Genomic DNA, 14,118 nt, shown 5'->3' on the forward strand with positions numbered 1-14,118 from the left:
ATGTTAATACAATTGATATCTTTTAGATCCATTTACTGTTAGACTGTGCTAGCATTAGCACAGTGGTGCAGTGCAGGAAGGTGTGAGGCTCAGGTTACCAATAAGTGGGGAAGTGAGTGAATGCTTGCAGATTTCCAGTCACACAAGAAGTGATGGAGAACAAATGGGAGAGGGGAGGTTTTTAAAGAAAGGTTGGCCACGTGGTAGTTGTAATGATTAAGATAAGAACTCGAACTCAGGATGGAGCTTGTGCTCTCTTGTTCAGTCGGACCTTTGTTTGCTAACTTGAATTATTGTGAGGTTTTCTATCATCTTCTGTTAGTTTCATAGGGACAGGTGTGAAAGTTGATTGATTTATCCACAAGGACAGAAGCACCTGTATTTTTTTGGTATTTCATAGATGGTGTGAGATTTCTCTGTAGGACTGCTGGGTGCTACACAAGAGCCATGAGAGCTTGGCATCCCACTTCTGGAAGATGCTTGGTGTACTCAAGGGTATGTTTGATAGCACCACATGCCTCGATGGGGCTTCTCTGATGTCGTGTTCTGAGTCCTGTAATATACTTAACAGCTTACAAACCTCTTTGTCAGTTGCCTCGCACAGACATTTATACCAGAATGGAAAGATGAAAAGGTGGAAGGAGCCCAAGCAAGGGAGTGACATAACATGCTTAATGAATCCAAGTGAAGGAAAAAATACTGAATGTTTTGCCAGACGTTCTGGGAACTATGTGCTCAGCATATGTGCAGCAAGAGATTTGATCAGCTACCACTGAGGTGGCAAAATTAGTCATCAGTGGAAGTGTTAGGTAATTTTTCATGCTAATGATTAAACTAACTGGAGTCTTTACAGAAACTTAGGATGTAAAGCTTGAAAAATTAAATGGTCATTTGCTAGCATGCTATTCTACCTTCCTTCCAGATACACATACGCTCTTTTATATTGAGTTATGGATTATTTTGTTTGTGAATTCAACCAAAATCTCTCCAGGAAGAATCAAATCACATATAGCTGTTTGTAATGTATATTATCAAAATCATCCCTTTTTGAGTGTCCTACTCTTCCTATGCATTTATTTAAATGTGATTTACAAGGGTTTTATTCTGTTAGCTAGGCTGAAAACATTGGTCCTTTTTGCTTTTTCACAGTACGAATACTGAGTTATCTTCAAGTATTTGTGTAACCCGAAAGTAAATACTTTCTCTGCCATTGGATTTTACCAATTAAAGGAATTAACTATACAAAATAACTATTTAAATTTCTCCACTTACCTACACTAAAGTCACCGAGGTTTGCTTGCTTTTGAAACATCATCTAGGAATCTTGTTAGTAAAACTTGGTATCATTATTCATTGTTATTTTGAGCTAAGGGTATTCTTCACTTTTGCTTTGCCATGGTGGCTGTGATAGTTTGCTAAATGACATCAATGCAAGCAGTTCAGGATTTAAATTTCCTTCTTTTTTTTTGTTTTGCAAACTCTTGGGCAATATTTAGATGATGAATAAACCTCACAAAAAAAAAAAACGCACAAAGATTTGTGTGTTGGTGATGAAGAGGTAGGTGTGATTTCATGTTTTCTGACTTGACCCTCTTTCTTTTCTGGCTCCATGTCATCACTGGCAGCAGAATCAGCAGTGTAAGCCACATACTTTGTGCAGTCATGATATCTCAACTACTCAAAATCTATGAAACTGATTTTGTTTGAATTTTGAAACTTTGTCTGGCCACCTGTGTTAGTCCTATGTGTCTATAACAGTATGCAGCAGAAGGACAGGGCTGCTGGAAATATAAAGGAGAAGATAAAATACAGATGTGATAAAAGCAAAGATTGTTTAGATAAATGTTGAAAGGAAAATTTTGGAAACCTCTAATCAAATACAAGCTATGTTCTTGTTTAAACAGAAAAGAGAATTTAGAAAAGAAGCTATGCATTCGTGTCTACCTGTTTTGGGCTTCTTGCAGGCAGGTAGGAAGGCCTCTTGGTTAGGAAAGCAAACACCACTCTGCCCAATTCACCATCAGGAGCAGAAACACGAGACAGAGGAAAAAAAAGTCCCCAATAATGATTATATCATGATCAGGAGTCCTTGATAATGGATCCATAGGTTAAATCAGAGCAAAGGATTAGCTAAGATCAGAAGTCAGGAGCACATGGTGGCATGAAAGGAATGAATAAGTCAGTAAACTCATCCTGCTGCTCCGAGGTTTTCCATGTGGCTGCCTGCTAACTCCTTGGGGTAGGATCTCTTCTTGCAGAAGTGGTCACAACTGTGACAGCTGATTTGCCCCAAGACAGACAGTGATTCATTGTTGTCCATGTGTGACAGAGTCTCTAAAAGTCATGGTGTCAGAAGGAATTATTACAGGATTGCAGAAGACAATTTCTGTGCAAAACACCCTTTTTGGGTTGCTGTGCAAAATTCTGAACAAATGCTTTGAAACAAACATTTTCAAATGTCATTCTTTCTAAAGCAAATAGTATCTTAGGACAAATATACAGGGAGAGTAACAAAGTGGTGAACAGCCATGTTGCCATTTTCAGTACTTCAGTATATTTACTTCTCACCAAAGAATTAATTTTCCTGTCATGTTCAATGCTGAAGTTTAAACAGTTCTCAAGAAGTCCTTTCTCTTTCTGAAATCTGTGGTGCTGCTTTGTTATGCTAACTTGAGTAATAGCAACAATCTGTCATTGAACTTTAATAGAATGTAAGTTACATAAAGAGGAATTTTAATCAGTCTATAGTGTCTAGATACTCTTGGTAGGGTGATAATTGCATCCTTCCCGGTAATGTTTACTTGAATTGTAACACATAAATAAATGGCAAGCTAACCTGACTGCGCTTACTAGAATCATTTTCCTTTTTGTCAAAGTTGCTTCATTTTAGTGTGTTTTTTAACTGTTCAACTCACATTAGGTGCAGAGATACACACTTCTTCTATCACCTTGCTTCAGAGCAAAAAATATCCCAAACCTCTTTTTTATTTGCATATACAGGAATTCTGGACTGGGCAGGCACTTCTTAGACCTTAAGGACCAGTGCAGTTACTTGTATAGATGGTGTGAGTCTTTCTCTGGCTTTTAATGAGAGATTGATCCAACTTCAAAATAATCATTGTGGAAGGAAAACAAAACAATGAAAAATAGTGGGGTATTATGTAATATATACTAAACTTACAAAAATGAATCATGTAGCAGCAACAAAAGTGGGTGCTATGATTACTAGTTTTGACAAGGAAATTGCTGTTACCAGGAAGAGTCTAATTACATGACAGCTCTAATAAATAAGCATGAAGCTTCCTTCCCCCTTTTTCTGATAGGATGGGGGAGTGAAGTTTCAAGTTGGAGATAGAAAATAAAGAATCCTATAAATAATACTTTCCAATTTTCTTTTATAAAAACTTAATTTGATGTGAATTATAGATAAAGTTATACCTGCTGCAGGAATGATAATCTGTGATACTGTTGAATAATAATTACACTGCTGATGACTTTAAAGAGTTTATCATTTGGTACAGCCATGCCTGGTAAAACTACAACTTGTAACATGTGCTAAATCAAGGTTTTAGTTGCACAGGGAGAGACAGCTTTTGCAGTGCTTTGTTCCATAGCCTTTTGTTTCAACATAAAAATTTGTAGAGGACAGTGATATTTTTTTTAAGTGAAATACAAATTTGAATTAAGCTTAATTCAAGTAGCTAAATGGTGACAAGCTGTTTCAAAAATGTAGTTACAGTTGTAAGAGAAACTTAATCTCTTACTAAAATGAGAAAATATTACTTTTTCTTTGCAAGTAAAATGTGTGGGTTTTTAACAGAAAGAGAGAACATGGAGTAGCATATCACTATATTTGGATATAGGTGAAAATACATTCTTCCAGTCTTAAAGTACAGTTCAGGTTTTACTGTGATGGGTAAGCTAGAGACCATTTTGCAGAACTGGGGTGCAAGCCTATGTTGATCTCAGCTGTTCTTCTCACAATTTAGCACACATATTCAGGATAAAATTACAGAAAAAAATTAATGTAAAAGCTGTGAAGTCAAGCACGAAAACCTAGGCAGTGCTGACTACTATGTTACCCAGGCATCTTTATTTCCATTGTCTTCATATATTAGGAGAGGTTTCTTTCCTTCTGATCATACAGGAATAGAAGAAGCATTTGTTTCTTGATCAGTGTCTCTAGTCTCCAGAGATTCTTCTGTCTTCTTGCAGTCTTCAGTCTTGCCTACTGCCCATTATGTTGTCCAGCTGAAATGGAGGACTGAAAGCTTGATATAAAATTAAAGACTCACAAGAAATCTAAATTGAGGTCGTGTCTTGGTTGGTACTCTTTACATGGTACCAGTAAAATGCTCTACATGGTACCAGCAAAATGCAAAACATTATTGATATGCATGTTGGAGGAAGTGGATTTGGAGTTTATAGTGTTATTAGTTTTGTGCCAGCTTTCTCTAGCAAGAATAACAGGTCAGATTTAGGATCAGCCACAGCTAGCAACTTTTAATAGCTTCAGCCCAACCAAATTTGCATGTATTTTCATGGGTCAGCACTTTTGACTCCTTTCCCATATCCTCTCATATTTTAAACAAAGCAAGTGGACTGGAAAGAGTGTGGAGGAGGGAAGCGAGAGAACACCAGCACATAGAAAATTACATATTTATGCCTCAGCTTAATTTTTGAAATGCAGTATTTCAATCTCCAAGCTAGTCATGTCTCTCCCACCCCCTCCTCTGAAGACTGACAAAGTAGGAGATGAAGCATGGGTTATTTTAGCCCCATTGTTCAGTCTGCCAGAGCTGTAAGCAACTAAACAATGACTGTGTACTTAAAAAAACATTAGCTAAGTGTAATGTGGGTGTTATGAGCTCTGTGATAAAGTAAGATGATTAATCAGCTAGATACCAGCAAACCTGGATACCAGTTAAATAACCTGTTACTCCTAAGAATTAATGTTAAAAGGAGACCACCACCACAGGTCCATCTGAACCGATCCTAAAATAATATGGTTTAAGGAGAAAAAGGAAATTGAATGCCAGGTATGATTATTTTGGAAGTAATGGAAAATTGTTTATGTGACCTTATAAGCCATTTAATAATCAGCAAGACTAGAGAACAGTAAATGTGTTTATTGATGCAACAGTAGTAGTTTAGGGTCTGATTCATGGTGCACTAAGGTGGAAACTTCCAGTAACTCATATGGAACCATCTGTAATACTTGAGGTATACTTCATTTGGGTGTAGCTTTCCAGTTTTATTTCTTAAAGGAATATATTAGTTTAACACCAGTATGTACATTTTTCATTTTTCAGATGCAAAGGGGAGAATGGTTTTGGATGGCTGGTTCTTAATCAGATGCAAAATGTAGTTGAACTTTATTGCACCAGATAAGCAAAACAGCAAATATTGAAGATTTGTGAAGAGACAGTGCTGGGAACATTAACACTGACAAGTCCTGTCTTGCTTCTGGCCAATCTGCAAATCTAACCTGACAAAGAAACGCATAAACCACAAAGCTCCAAGGTCTGGAGCAATCCTGCCAGGTGTAAAAAGGACAGAGAGAAAAAGAATCCAAGAAGAGAGAAAAAAACAGGCCTTATTTAGGCATCTTAGTGAGATGGAGATTTCACAGTTTTATGAAAATAAAGAAATATACTGTTCTAAAAGAAAAAACTTCTCTAGGTTTGCTTTCATTCATTTTTTTTTCCTCAAGAGGAATACTGTTGGCAATGATTTGAAAGCCATGCCCTTGAAAAAAGACTAGCTGAATCTTTTCCTCACTCTTAACAGTGGTGGGAACACATAGGTCACTTTGCCTAGAATATTTCTGAATTTGGAAAGCTGTGAAATTTTTTACTAAAACATGAGTCCAAAACCGTTAAGTTCACATGAAAAAGACAAACCCAAAACAACAAACTGAAACCACTCAAAATACACTGGTTTGGGAAGAAACAGATAGTCCTACTGTTGTGGCAAGCCCTTGTAGTCCAAGGGTCTTAGTCTAGCCTTCACATGATTTTGGCCAGCTAGGCAAAGTTAAGATAAATTAATTGATCTCAGGCCATAAGCTCTGAACTTTGGAAAAGTTGGTCTCCAGGTAAGAAATTCAGCCCTTAGTAAATTTCAGTTATGTGTAGAGGAGATGAAACTCTGTAAGATGGTTACGGTATGTAGCTGGAGCTTCAAAGAGCTGTTCTCAAAAAATATTTCTAGACAACATAATCCACGTGGACTATGAAATGCAACAGCATCTGTGATTTCTAATAATAATTCTTTTTTCTGTAGACCATAACACATTGGTGTTGACATTTAAGTATTGCTCAGCGAAGATGTTTCACAGCTTGAAGGAGAGGAAAATTTTCTCTTCCTCAGCCCATCATGATTCTTTTTTTCTGATTGGCTAACTTCAGCAGTAGGAAAGTAGGAAAAAGGCCTGAGCAGCAGCAGCAGCAGAAGGGTCACTGAAGGATGACTGTTTCAGGATAGCCTTCACCCCTGTGTGCCATTTTCTGTTTGAGTTCTGCAGCAGCTCTGTTCTTACTTTTATACCAATTGGCCCCCGTTGCCCCTTCAGGTTCCCTCTCAGTGATGACTCTTCCCACCATCCCACATTGTCATTTGAAAGGCTGGTGGTAGCAGTTGGAGCACTTGATGCAAATACTGGCTGCCTTTCCTAGGAGGCAAGGCAAGGGGAGGAAAGGTTGTAAGACCCCAGTAAAACTGCCCACCACAGCACCATGGGCAATCTCCCTTTGTCACAGCACTCCTGCATATTTTTGCACTCCATAAGATGTTTTGGAAGGCCCAGACAGTGGCTCATGATCTTTCTGCACTCATGTGACCTCATGCAAGTACTTCTTTCAGAGATACTGGCTAAGAAAATACAGTAATTTCTTTTGGTCCTTGTCTCTTTGGTTATGGTCAATATTTGCCACAGAATTTTCACTCCATAATTGGTAGGGTTTGCCAAGATCTGATTTCCTCAACCTATCAATGTTGCTTTTATGTTCTTTGATAAAGGGATTTTTGGCCTGGCTGTAATATAGTTCACTCAGGAAATGATTGCATAATTAATTAACCTCACTTACTAGCTGGGACATTTTAGGTTGACATCAGATATGATCACTACACTGTGCACAGTGGAAGGATGCTGCCTCTCTGAACTACTCCTCAAGAAAAAAACAGTAGTCAAGTGACCCCATGTGTCCTGGGTTGACTATATGATGCTTTTATCCCCAATCGTCTTGTCTTGTTTATACTGAATAATAAGTTTTACACCTTTAAGACTCTCTTCCAGAGAGTGAAGAGGGGAGGGAAGAAGCGCGCAGTTTGTTTTCAGACTGCACTCACTCCTCCACATTCCTGCTCCTGGACTGTGTTGTCTGCGGATGTACAGACAGCAGGACAGAGCTCCTCTTTTCCCCTTTTTTTTGCTTTTAGTTAGTTTTAGCTAGCTGAGGCAAAGAAGTTCCCTGGACTGTGATTTTTCCTTTTTCTTGGATCTGTTCAAGCCTGCTCTGGACTGAACACCCAGAAGAGCACCGGCAGCTCCACCTGAGGCCCCTTGGCCGGGCCTGGGCCGCGGCATTTCCAGCACCAGAGAGACTGATCAGAAACTGAGTGAGACGAACTGCAACCTGGGGAGGGGACTGTTCTGAGTTTGTTTTTTTGGAGCAGTGAGAAGTTATATTGTTTGGGTTCTATTGTTTAATAAACAGGTTTCTTTCCACTTTTTCTCCAAGGAGATATTTTCTCCCGAACCGGTTGGGGGGGAGGGGGCAATTGAATCTGCTTTCGTAGAGAAGCCCCTTTGGAGGTTATCTCCCAAACTTGCCCTAAACCAGGACACCATGTTATTTCTCTTGCATCTCATAATGAGTTACATGGACTGACCATTACTGTGAGTTGCTGCATTTATAAGCCCATTTTAAAGTTAACAACTTACAGTGACATCTGCAACTCCACTTGATTTCCTCAGTGCAGGCATAGGAAATCTTTAGGGATTAACCTGTAGCATTAGTTTGTTATGTAAATGGAGCTAAAACTGTTTTTTCCCCAAGCTAACAGTTCATAGTGTTGTGGGAACAGCCCCAAGGCAGTGCCTGTTGGAATTACTAATAAAATTACATCCTTTTATTTATTTGTTTTTAAACAGAGGATATTTTTCAAGCCTGTAGTAAACAGGAGGAATAAAAGAATATGTTTTAGTCTCCCTTGTCTTGTGGCCTAAAAGTTTTTATCTCCTTCTTGTGACAAAAGCTTCACATAAGCCAGTAGAATCATAGAACAGCTCAGTTGGAATGGACCCATCAGAATCATCAAGTGCACCCCCTGTCCCTCCGCAGGACACCCCAAGAATGATACCATGTACCTAAAAAGCATTTTCCAAATACTTCTTGCACTCTTTCAGGCTTGGTGATGTGACCTGGGGAGCCTGTTCCAGTGGTTAACCACCCTCTGGGTGAAAAGCTTTTTCCTGATATCCAACCTAAACCTCCCCTGACTTGGCTTCATGCCATTCCCCTGAGTCCTTTCACTGGTCATGAGGGAGAAGAGGATCAGTACCTTCCCCTCCTCCTCCTCTTTTAGGGATGTTGAAGACTACAATGAGGTCTTCGCCCAGTCTCCTCCAGGCTGAAGAAACAAAGTGACCTCAGCTGCTCCTCATACAGCTTCGCCTCCCGATCCTTCATCATGCTTGTGGCCCTGCTTTGGATGCTCTCTAATAGCTTCATGTCTTTCTTATATTGTGGTGCCCTGTGCACAAGACTTGAGGTGAAGCCACCCCAGTGCAGGGCAGAGCAGGACAGTCCCCTCCCTTGCCTGGCTGGCCATGCTGTGCCTGATGCTCCTCGGGACACAGTTGCCTTCCTGGCTGCCAGGGCACTGCCAGCTTGTGTTCAGCTTGCCATCAACCTGTGCCCCTGGTCGCTTTCTGCAGTGCTTCTCCCCAGCCTCTTGCTCCCTAGTCTGTGCACACAACCAAGGTTGCCCCACTCCCAGAGCAGAATCCGGCACTTGCTCTTGTTAAACTTCATACAATTGGTAATAAAATAAACTGGTATGGCTATGGCTTCATTTAGCTGAAAAAACAATAGTTTGAGGTCTGATTAACTTGCGAGTTGTCAGCGATCCTAACGTAATTTGGACTAAGGCTGCACTTGTGGAGAACTGTCAACAACTGTATTCAAATATGCAGAGTGAATTAACTGTTTGGAGTTATTTTTATTCTGCCTTTGTTTTTTGTGCATGTGTCCCATGGATTCTTCTACCATGGAGTATAAAGTACTTGGGCACAAATATCAATGTGTCAGGAAGAGATTCAGTTAATCCAGACCTACCTCCCCTGACTGCAGCAGAGCTGCAGTTTTGTGTGTTCCCAGCTGACTGGCAGAGCTTTTTCTAAGCCCAGAAGAGCATTTTACAGCATGAGCATCTGTAAGCTGTGGCTTCTGGCATGTGTCAGTAGCAGACACGTCCCACAATGCAGACATTCCATGTATGCTCAGACCACTTCCTCCCCTGAGCAGGTGAGCCTTTTGGTGGAGTATCACATCATCATGTAGGAAAGGGGAAGGTTCATGAAAGGATGGGCATGTTTCTCCAGGAGCAATTTCTGGAGAAAGTGGCTTGGTAGAGTTAGAGCAATAAAAGCTATATTGTCTTTTTTTTGTTTAAATATACTACTTCTGCTTCAAGTATTTTCATTGTCTTGTGACTCTTGAACTCCTAGCAGGCAGTCACAGTAACAAATAGCAGTTGTCAACCTATTCATTTTCAAACATGGTCAGGTAAAATTTATAGGTCTGAATTAAGATGTCTTGTAAAGCTTTAAGCTTTTGACAGTTTAATGCTGAGAGGAGTAAGTAGACAGTCTCAGGAAACTTGAGGGATTTTCAGAAGATAGCAACTCTGCTGTTCTTATTGATGGATTCACTAAAGCTATTTAGTAAAATGATGCTAAATTCTGAGTAACAACATGGGAAGGTGTGTGGGTGAGATCTGTATTTCTGATTTTCTACCATTTTCTTTCATTTAGAAGAAACCATGAACTTTTTTGGATTTTTTACTGTTTGAAAATGTGGAATTAACAGGTGAACCCAACAGTATGGTATCTGTCTTTATTAAATCTGTAGGGGTTTTTTTGCTAGTCTCCCTGATTTTATAATACATTATCTGTCTCCTTTGATTTAGAGACCTACATGAATAGGGTTGGTTTTGTTTTTTTTGTTTAAAAGCACCTAAAGGTCTTAAATTAGGTATGCACTAGAGGGAGGCCATTTTATAAATGCTTACTTTATAAATGTGCTTTTTTTCATTTAGCAAATTAAACCTGGAATGGTAAGAGCTTTGTGTGAAAAAAAGCCCCAAACAAAACAAACTACTGGTTTTTACTATGAGCTGGAGAGATAAGCATAATAATTTTCTTGAAAAAACACATTTTTTGATTAACTGGGTAAAATTGAGTATCTACCACTTTTGCAAAACAAACCTCCTTATCACTAATATATTATCTTACCCTTGGTTGTCAGCATCATCTATATTATGATCTCAAAACTTTGCCAAAGTTGACACACACAACTCTTTTTCAGATGTTATATTCAGTATTTTGTTAATGGGAAAACTGTAGGAGATTGAGTCCAGGCTTAAGGAGACAAACTCCTCTGTGATCCTTACTTCCAGGCTGGAACAGGCAAAGGCCTCGTAATTCGCAAATGAGAGATCTTTTTTTATTTACACCAAGCTACTTCATGAATATGTTGCAGGGTTGAAAATCCTATGAACCTTGCTTGAAAATCTGGAATTCTCCAGGTTGAGTCAGGGAACGCGTGTGAGTTCCTCCTTCTAGTTCATGCTGCTCTGTGAAAAGAGCCAGGAGAAATGACCAGGACAAAAAGGGCCACATCTTAAGGATTGTCTCCAAGTGGTTGGCATGAGCTCTGTAAGAGTTAAAGGGCGAGGTAAGGCTACCGTGTGTTCCTAAGGCACCCTGTTGTGTCTAGGTACCGCAGCCCATATGGCCTTCTCTCAGGAGCAGGGGGAACAGTGGGAGAGCGTGGTGCCATATGTTCCACTATACCTAGTCACTGGCATGAAGTTAAGGACAATGTGGCAGCTCTAACTTATAATTTCCTTTTATTGGTGTGTGTCTCAGCTTTAATGTCCTGATTTGCATAAGTTTAAATAACTATGTAAATTATAGCTTTGAAACTGACATATGGTATTTTATGTGCACATCTATCCTCTGATGTATACTTAAGGAATACAACACTTTGACTAATAGAGCCCAAATGCTGCACTAGAGACATGCTGCCTGCTTCTAATGTTCCTGTATTTTATGCCTGAAAGAAAGAAAAAAACCTCATTTTATTCCAGGACAGTTACATTATGTAGGAGGCTGTTGAGTCTATCTGGAATTCAGACTGAGCACAGTATAGCGTAAACAGTTTGTCTCTTCAGGGACTAATGCTTTTCAGAAGTCCAATTATTTAGATTTTTCCAAGTCCAGATGAAACTAAAATTTCCAATGCCTGAGCTTTTGAGGCAGTTGTTGATGTAAAGTAAACCTTGTGGTGCAATTTTTAGTTGTTCTTTTTCACACTTGTGAGATTACAGTAGAAACCAATATTAATTTGTGCTATAATACTACTTACAATTTTCCTCTGCAAAATCAAACTGTAGTGAGGTGGGTTCCACAGTGTTTAGTTGATGTGACTGCCTTACTGCCTTTATTCTTTTTTAAATGGCAGTTTACTATATTTAAGGTCCAGAGGACAGTTTATGCTGCATAGCATCATCCAGCTACCTTTTCACTTGTGTTTTCTTGTGTGTTATACTCCACCAGTATCAAGCATAACTTACAAACGGGAAGCTAGTGCACACAACAGTTATATTCTCATGCTATAGCATTTAATACTTTTACATGTATTATGCTATTATTCACTTTGCTGTTTCATCTCCTAACAATGCAGATGGTGAGTACGTTCTTATGCAGTCAGAGGAATGATGTAGGAAGCTTTTACAACTGACATCATTGCAGATATCGGAGTTTGCCAAGTCTTGGTCTGTGCTCCTACCGTTGGTCCTGTGTAGGCTCTGAGACAATGCAGGCTGCTTCCCTTTTCTGTGCTGTCCAATCAGTTTCAAAGTCACAAAAGCTACTTGGTGGAATCCTGTAGAACATAATGAAACTAGACAGTGTGTGGGAATGTCCCTTGGCATCTTCACAGGTTTAGCGTTCTGCATGCCAGGAAGCCATGCAGCCTATCACTGTTACTGCACAACAGTTCTTCTGGACCAGTTGAATACCAGTTCTTCACGTATGCTTTGCAGTGTGTACATGGACATGCTCCTTTATTCTTGGGTGCTTGGAGAACATGAGCGTGATATCTGGGTGTGAAGTACTTGTAAGATACCTATAAAATATTTATAAAAGATATGAAAGAAGTGAAAGGTAGATTATGCTAGATCTCTCTGCTACTAAAATTTCATTGCAGGGCTTCTTCTCCCTTTCTCCCCACCTTCTTCCTGTTCTCCCTTCATCCAGCAGACTTGCTGTATATTTCTGAGATTCTGAGCTGCCCAGGAATTCTGCATTTCTGTAACTCTTGATTACATCTATCTTCCTGATTAATTTCCTTCTTGAAATCCTTCAGGAGATCAATGCAGATTGGTATTTTCTCCTAAAACTTGTCCTTTTCCTTAATTACTGTATTTCTTAACTACAATAAAGGTTCTTCTCTTCTTTCACAGACATAAATAACTGTTTGTTAGACACACAATGCTTTCTGTATTGATTAAACATTTAACAATTCATCAACTCGATGAGAGATAATGGTCTCCCCATATCTCCTCTTGGAGACTTAGTGGAGGTTTCCAGACAATTCATTGCAAGCAATAGGAAGTGTTTCTGTTCATGAGCTATTCTTGATCTTTCTTTCCTATTCCCAGTGCTGAAATTGAAATGGGAATGGAACTGACTAAGAACCAAGGAGGTTCAGCCTGTTTGATGACTAAGTTTACTTAGTGCAGTAATGAATGTATATTGTTTCTCATTGAGAGATGGAGTGACAGTAATTCACAAAGTTGGCTTTGGGCTAACACTGCATTTAAAATGACTGACACCCTAGGTCTTCGTTCACAGGATGCCATGACACTGGGATAAAGGCAAAGAAAGGAGCAAGTAAAATATCTTGTATTCTTCCTTAAATTCACTATAATATTCGTTGCTAAGTGGGTCCAGAACTTGCTTAAAAGTCTATAGTGGAACAAATATGTCCTTGTCTATCAATAAAAGTGGCTCTTTGGCCATGGCTGATATACTCTTAAATTCCATAACAATCCCAGATACACAACAACCAGTAAATGAAACAAAGGCTGTAATAAACGTTGCAGTTAGTCGGTTTGTAAGATAAGAATTTTTCGGGTAACTATGGTTATTTAATTCAGTAAATACTGCTATATTTTCATTTACCTTCATAAAATGGTTTAAGTATACTTCAAGTTTTTGTGAATATGGGTGGCAGTATGGTATTTATGTGCAATATTTAATCTGACCTTTGTCATAAAAGCTTCCCACTTTCTATACTGTACTGCAGTTGTGTTATAAGAAGGGGCCTATGAAAAAGGATAGTTGATAAGTTTGGTAATAAGAGTACTGACACATTTCATGTCAGCAAAGCAATTTGTGAGTATAAATATTGAGCACCAAAATACTAACATTTTCTTCAAATTCATACTATTGTAGCTGACAATAGAGACTGATACAGCTTCAGTTTATTTTCCAAAGTCTGTTGGGGGTGGGGGGGTGGCTTTGAAAGGTGGTGGCTGTTTAGTACTTTTAATTTATGAGGAACTGAGGTGTCTTAGCTGATCTGAGAACATATACCCAGAAATTGCAATAAGCTTGAATTCTTCATAGAGACCCTTCTGTGATTTGTGTTTTAAGTAAGCTTACATACTTAATTATTTAAAATCCAGATTGAAACACCAGCATCAAGTCAATAATAAATCATTATTGTTCTGTCTCTAGTATTGTAACATGATATATCATATATATTCAACATGTATATAACTTTCTGATGTTATATGATAAAAGACAACACTTGATGGTTTCTT

The sequence above is a fragment of the Onychostruthus taczanowskii genome, unplaced genomic scaffold (assembly GCF_017590055.1).
Source record: "Onychostruthus taczanowskii isolate IOZ18803 unplaced genomic scaffold, ASM1759005v1 scaffold31, whole genome shotgun sequence".
NCBI lineage: Eukaryota > Metazoa > Chordata > Aves > Passeriformes > Passeridae > Onychostruthus > Onychostruthus taczanowskii.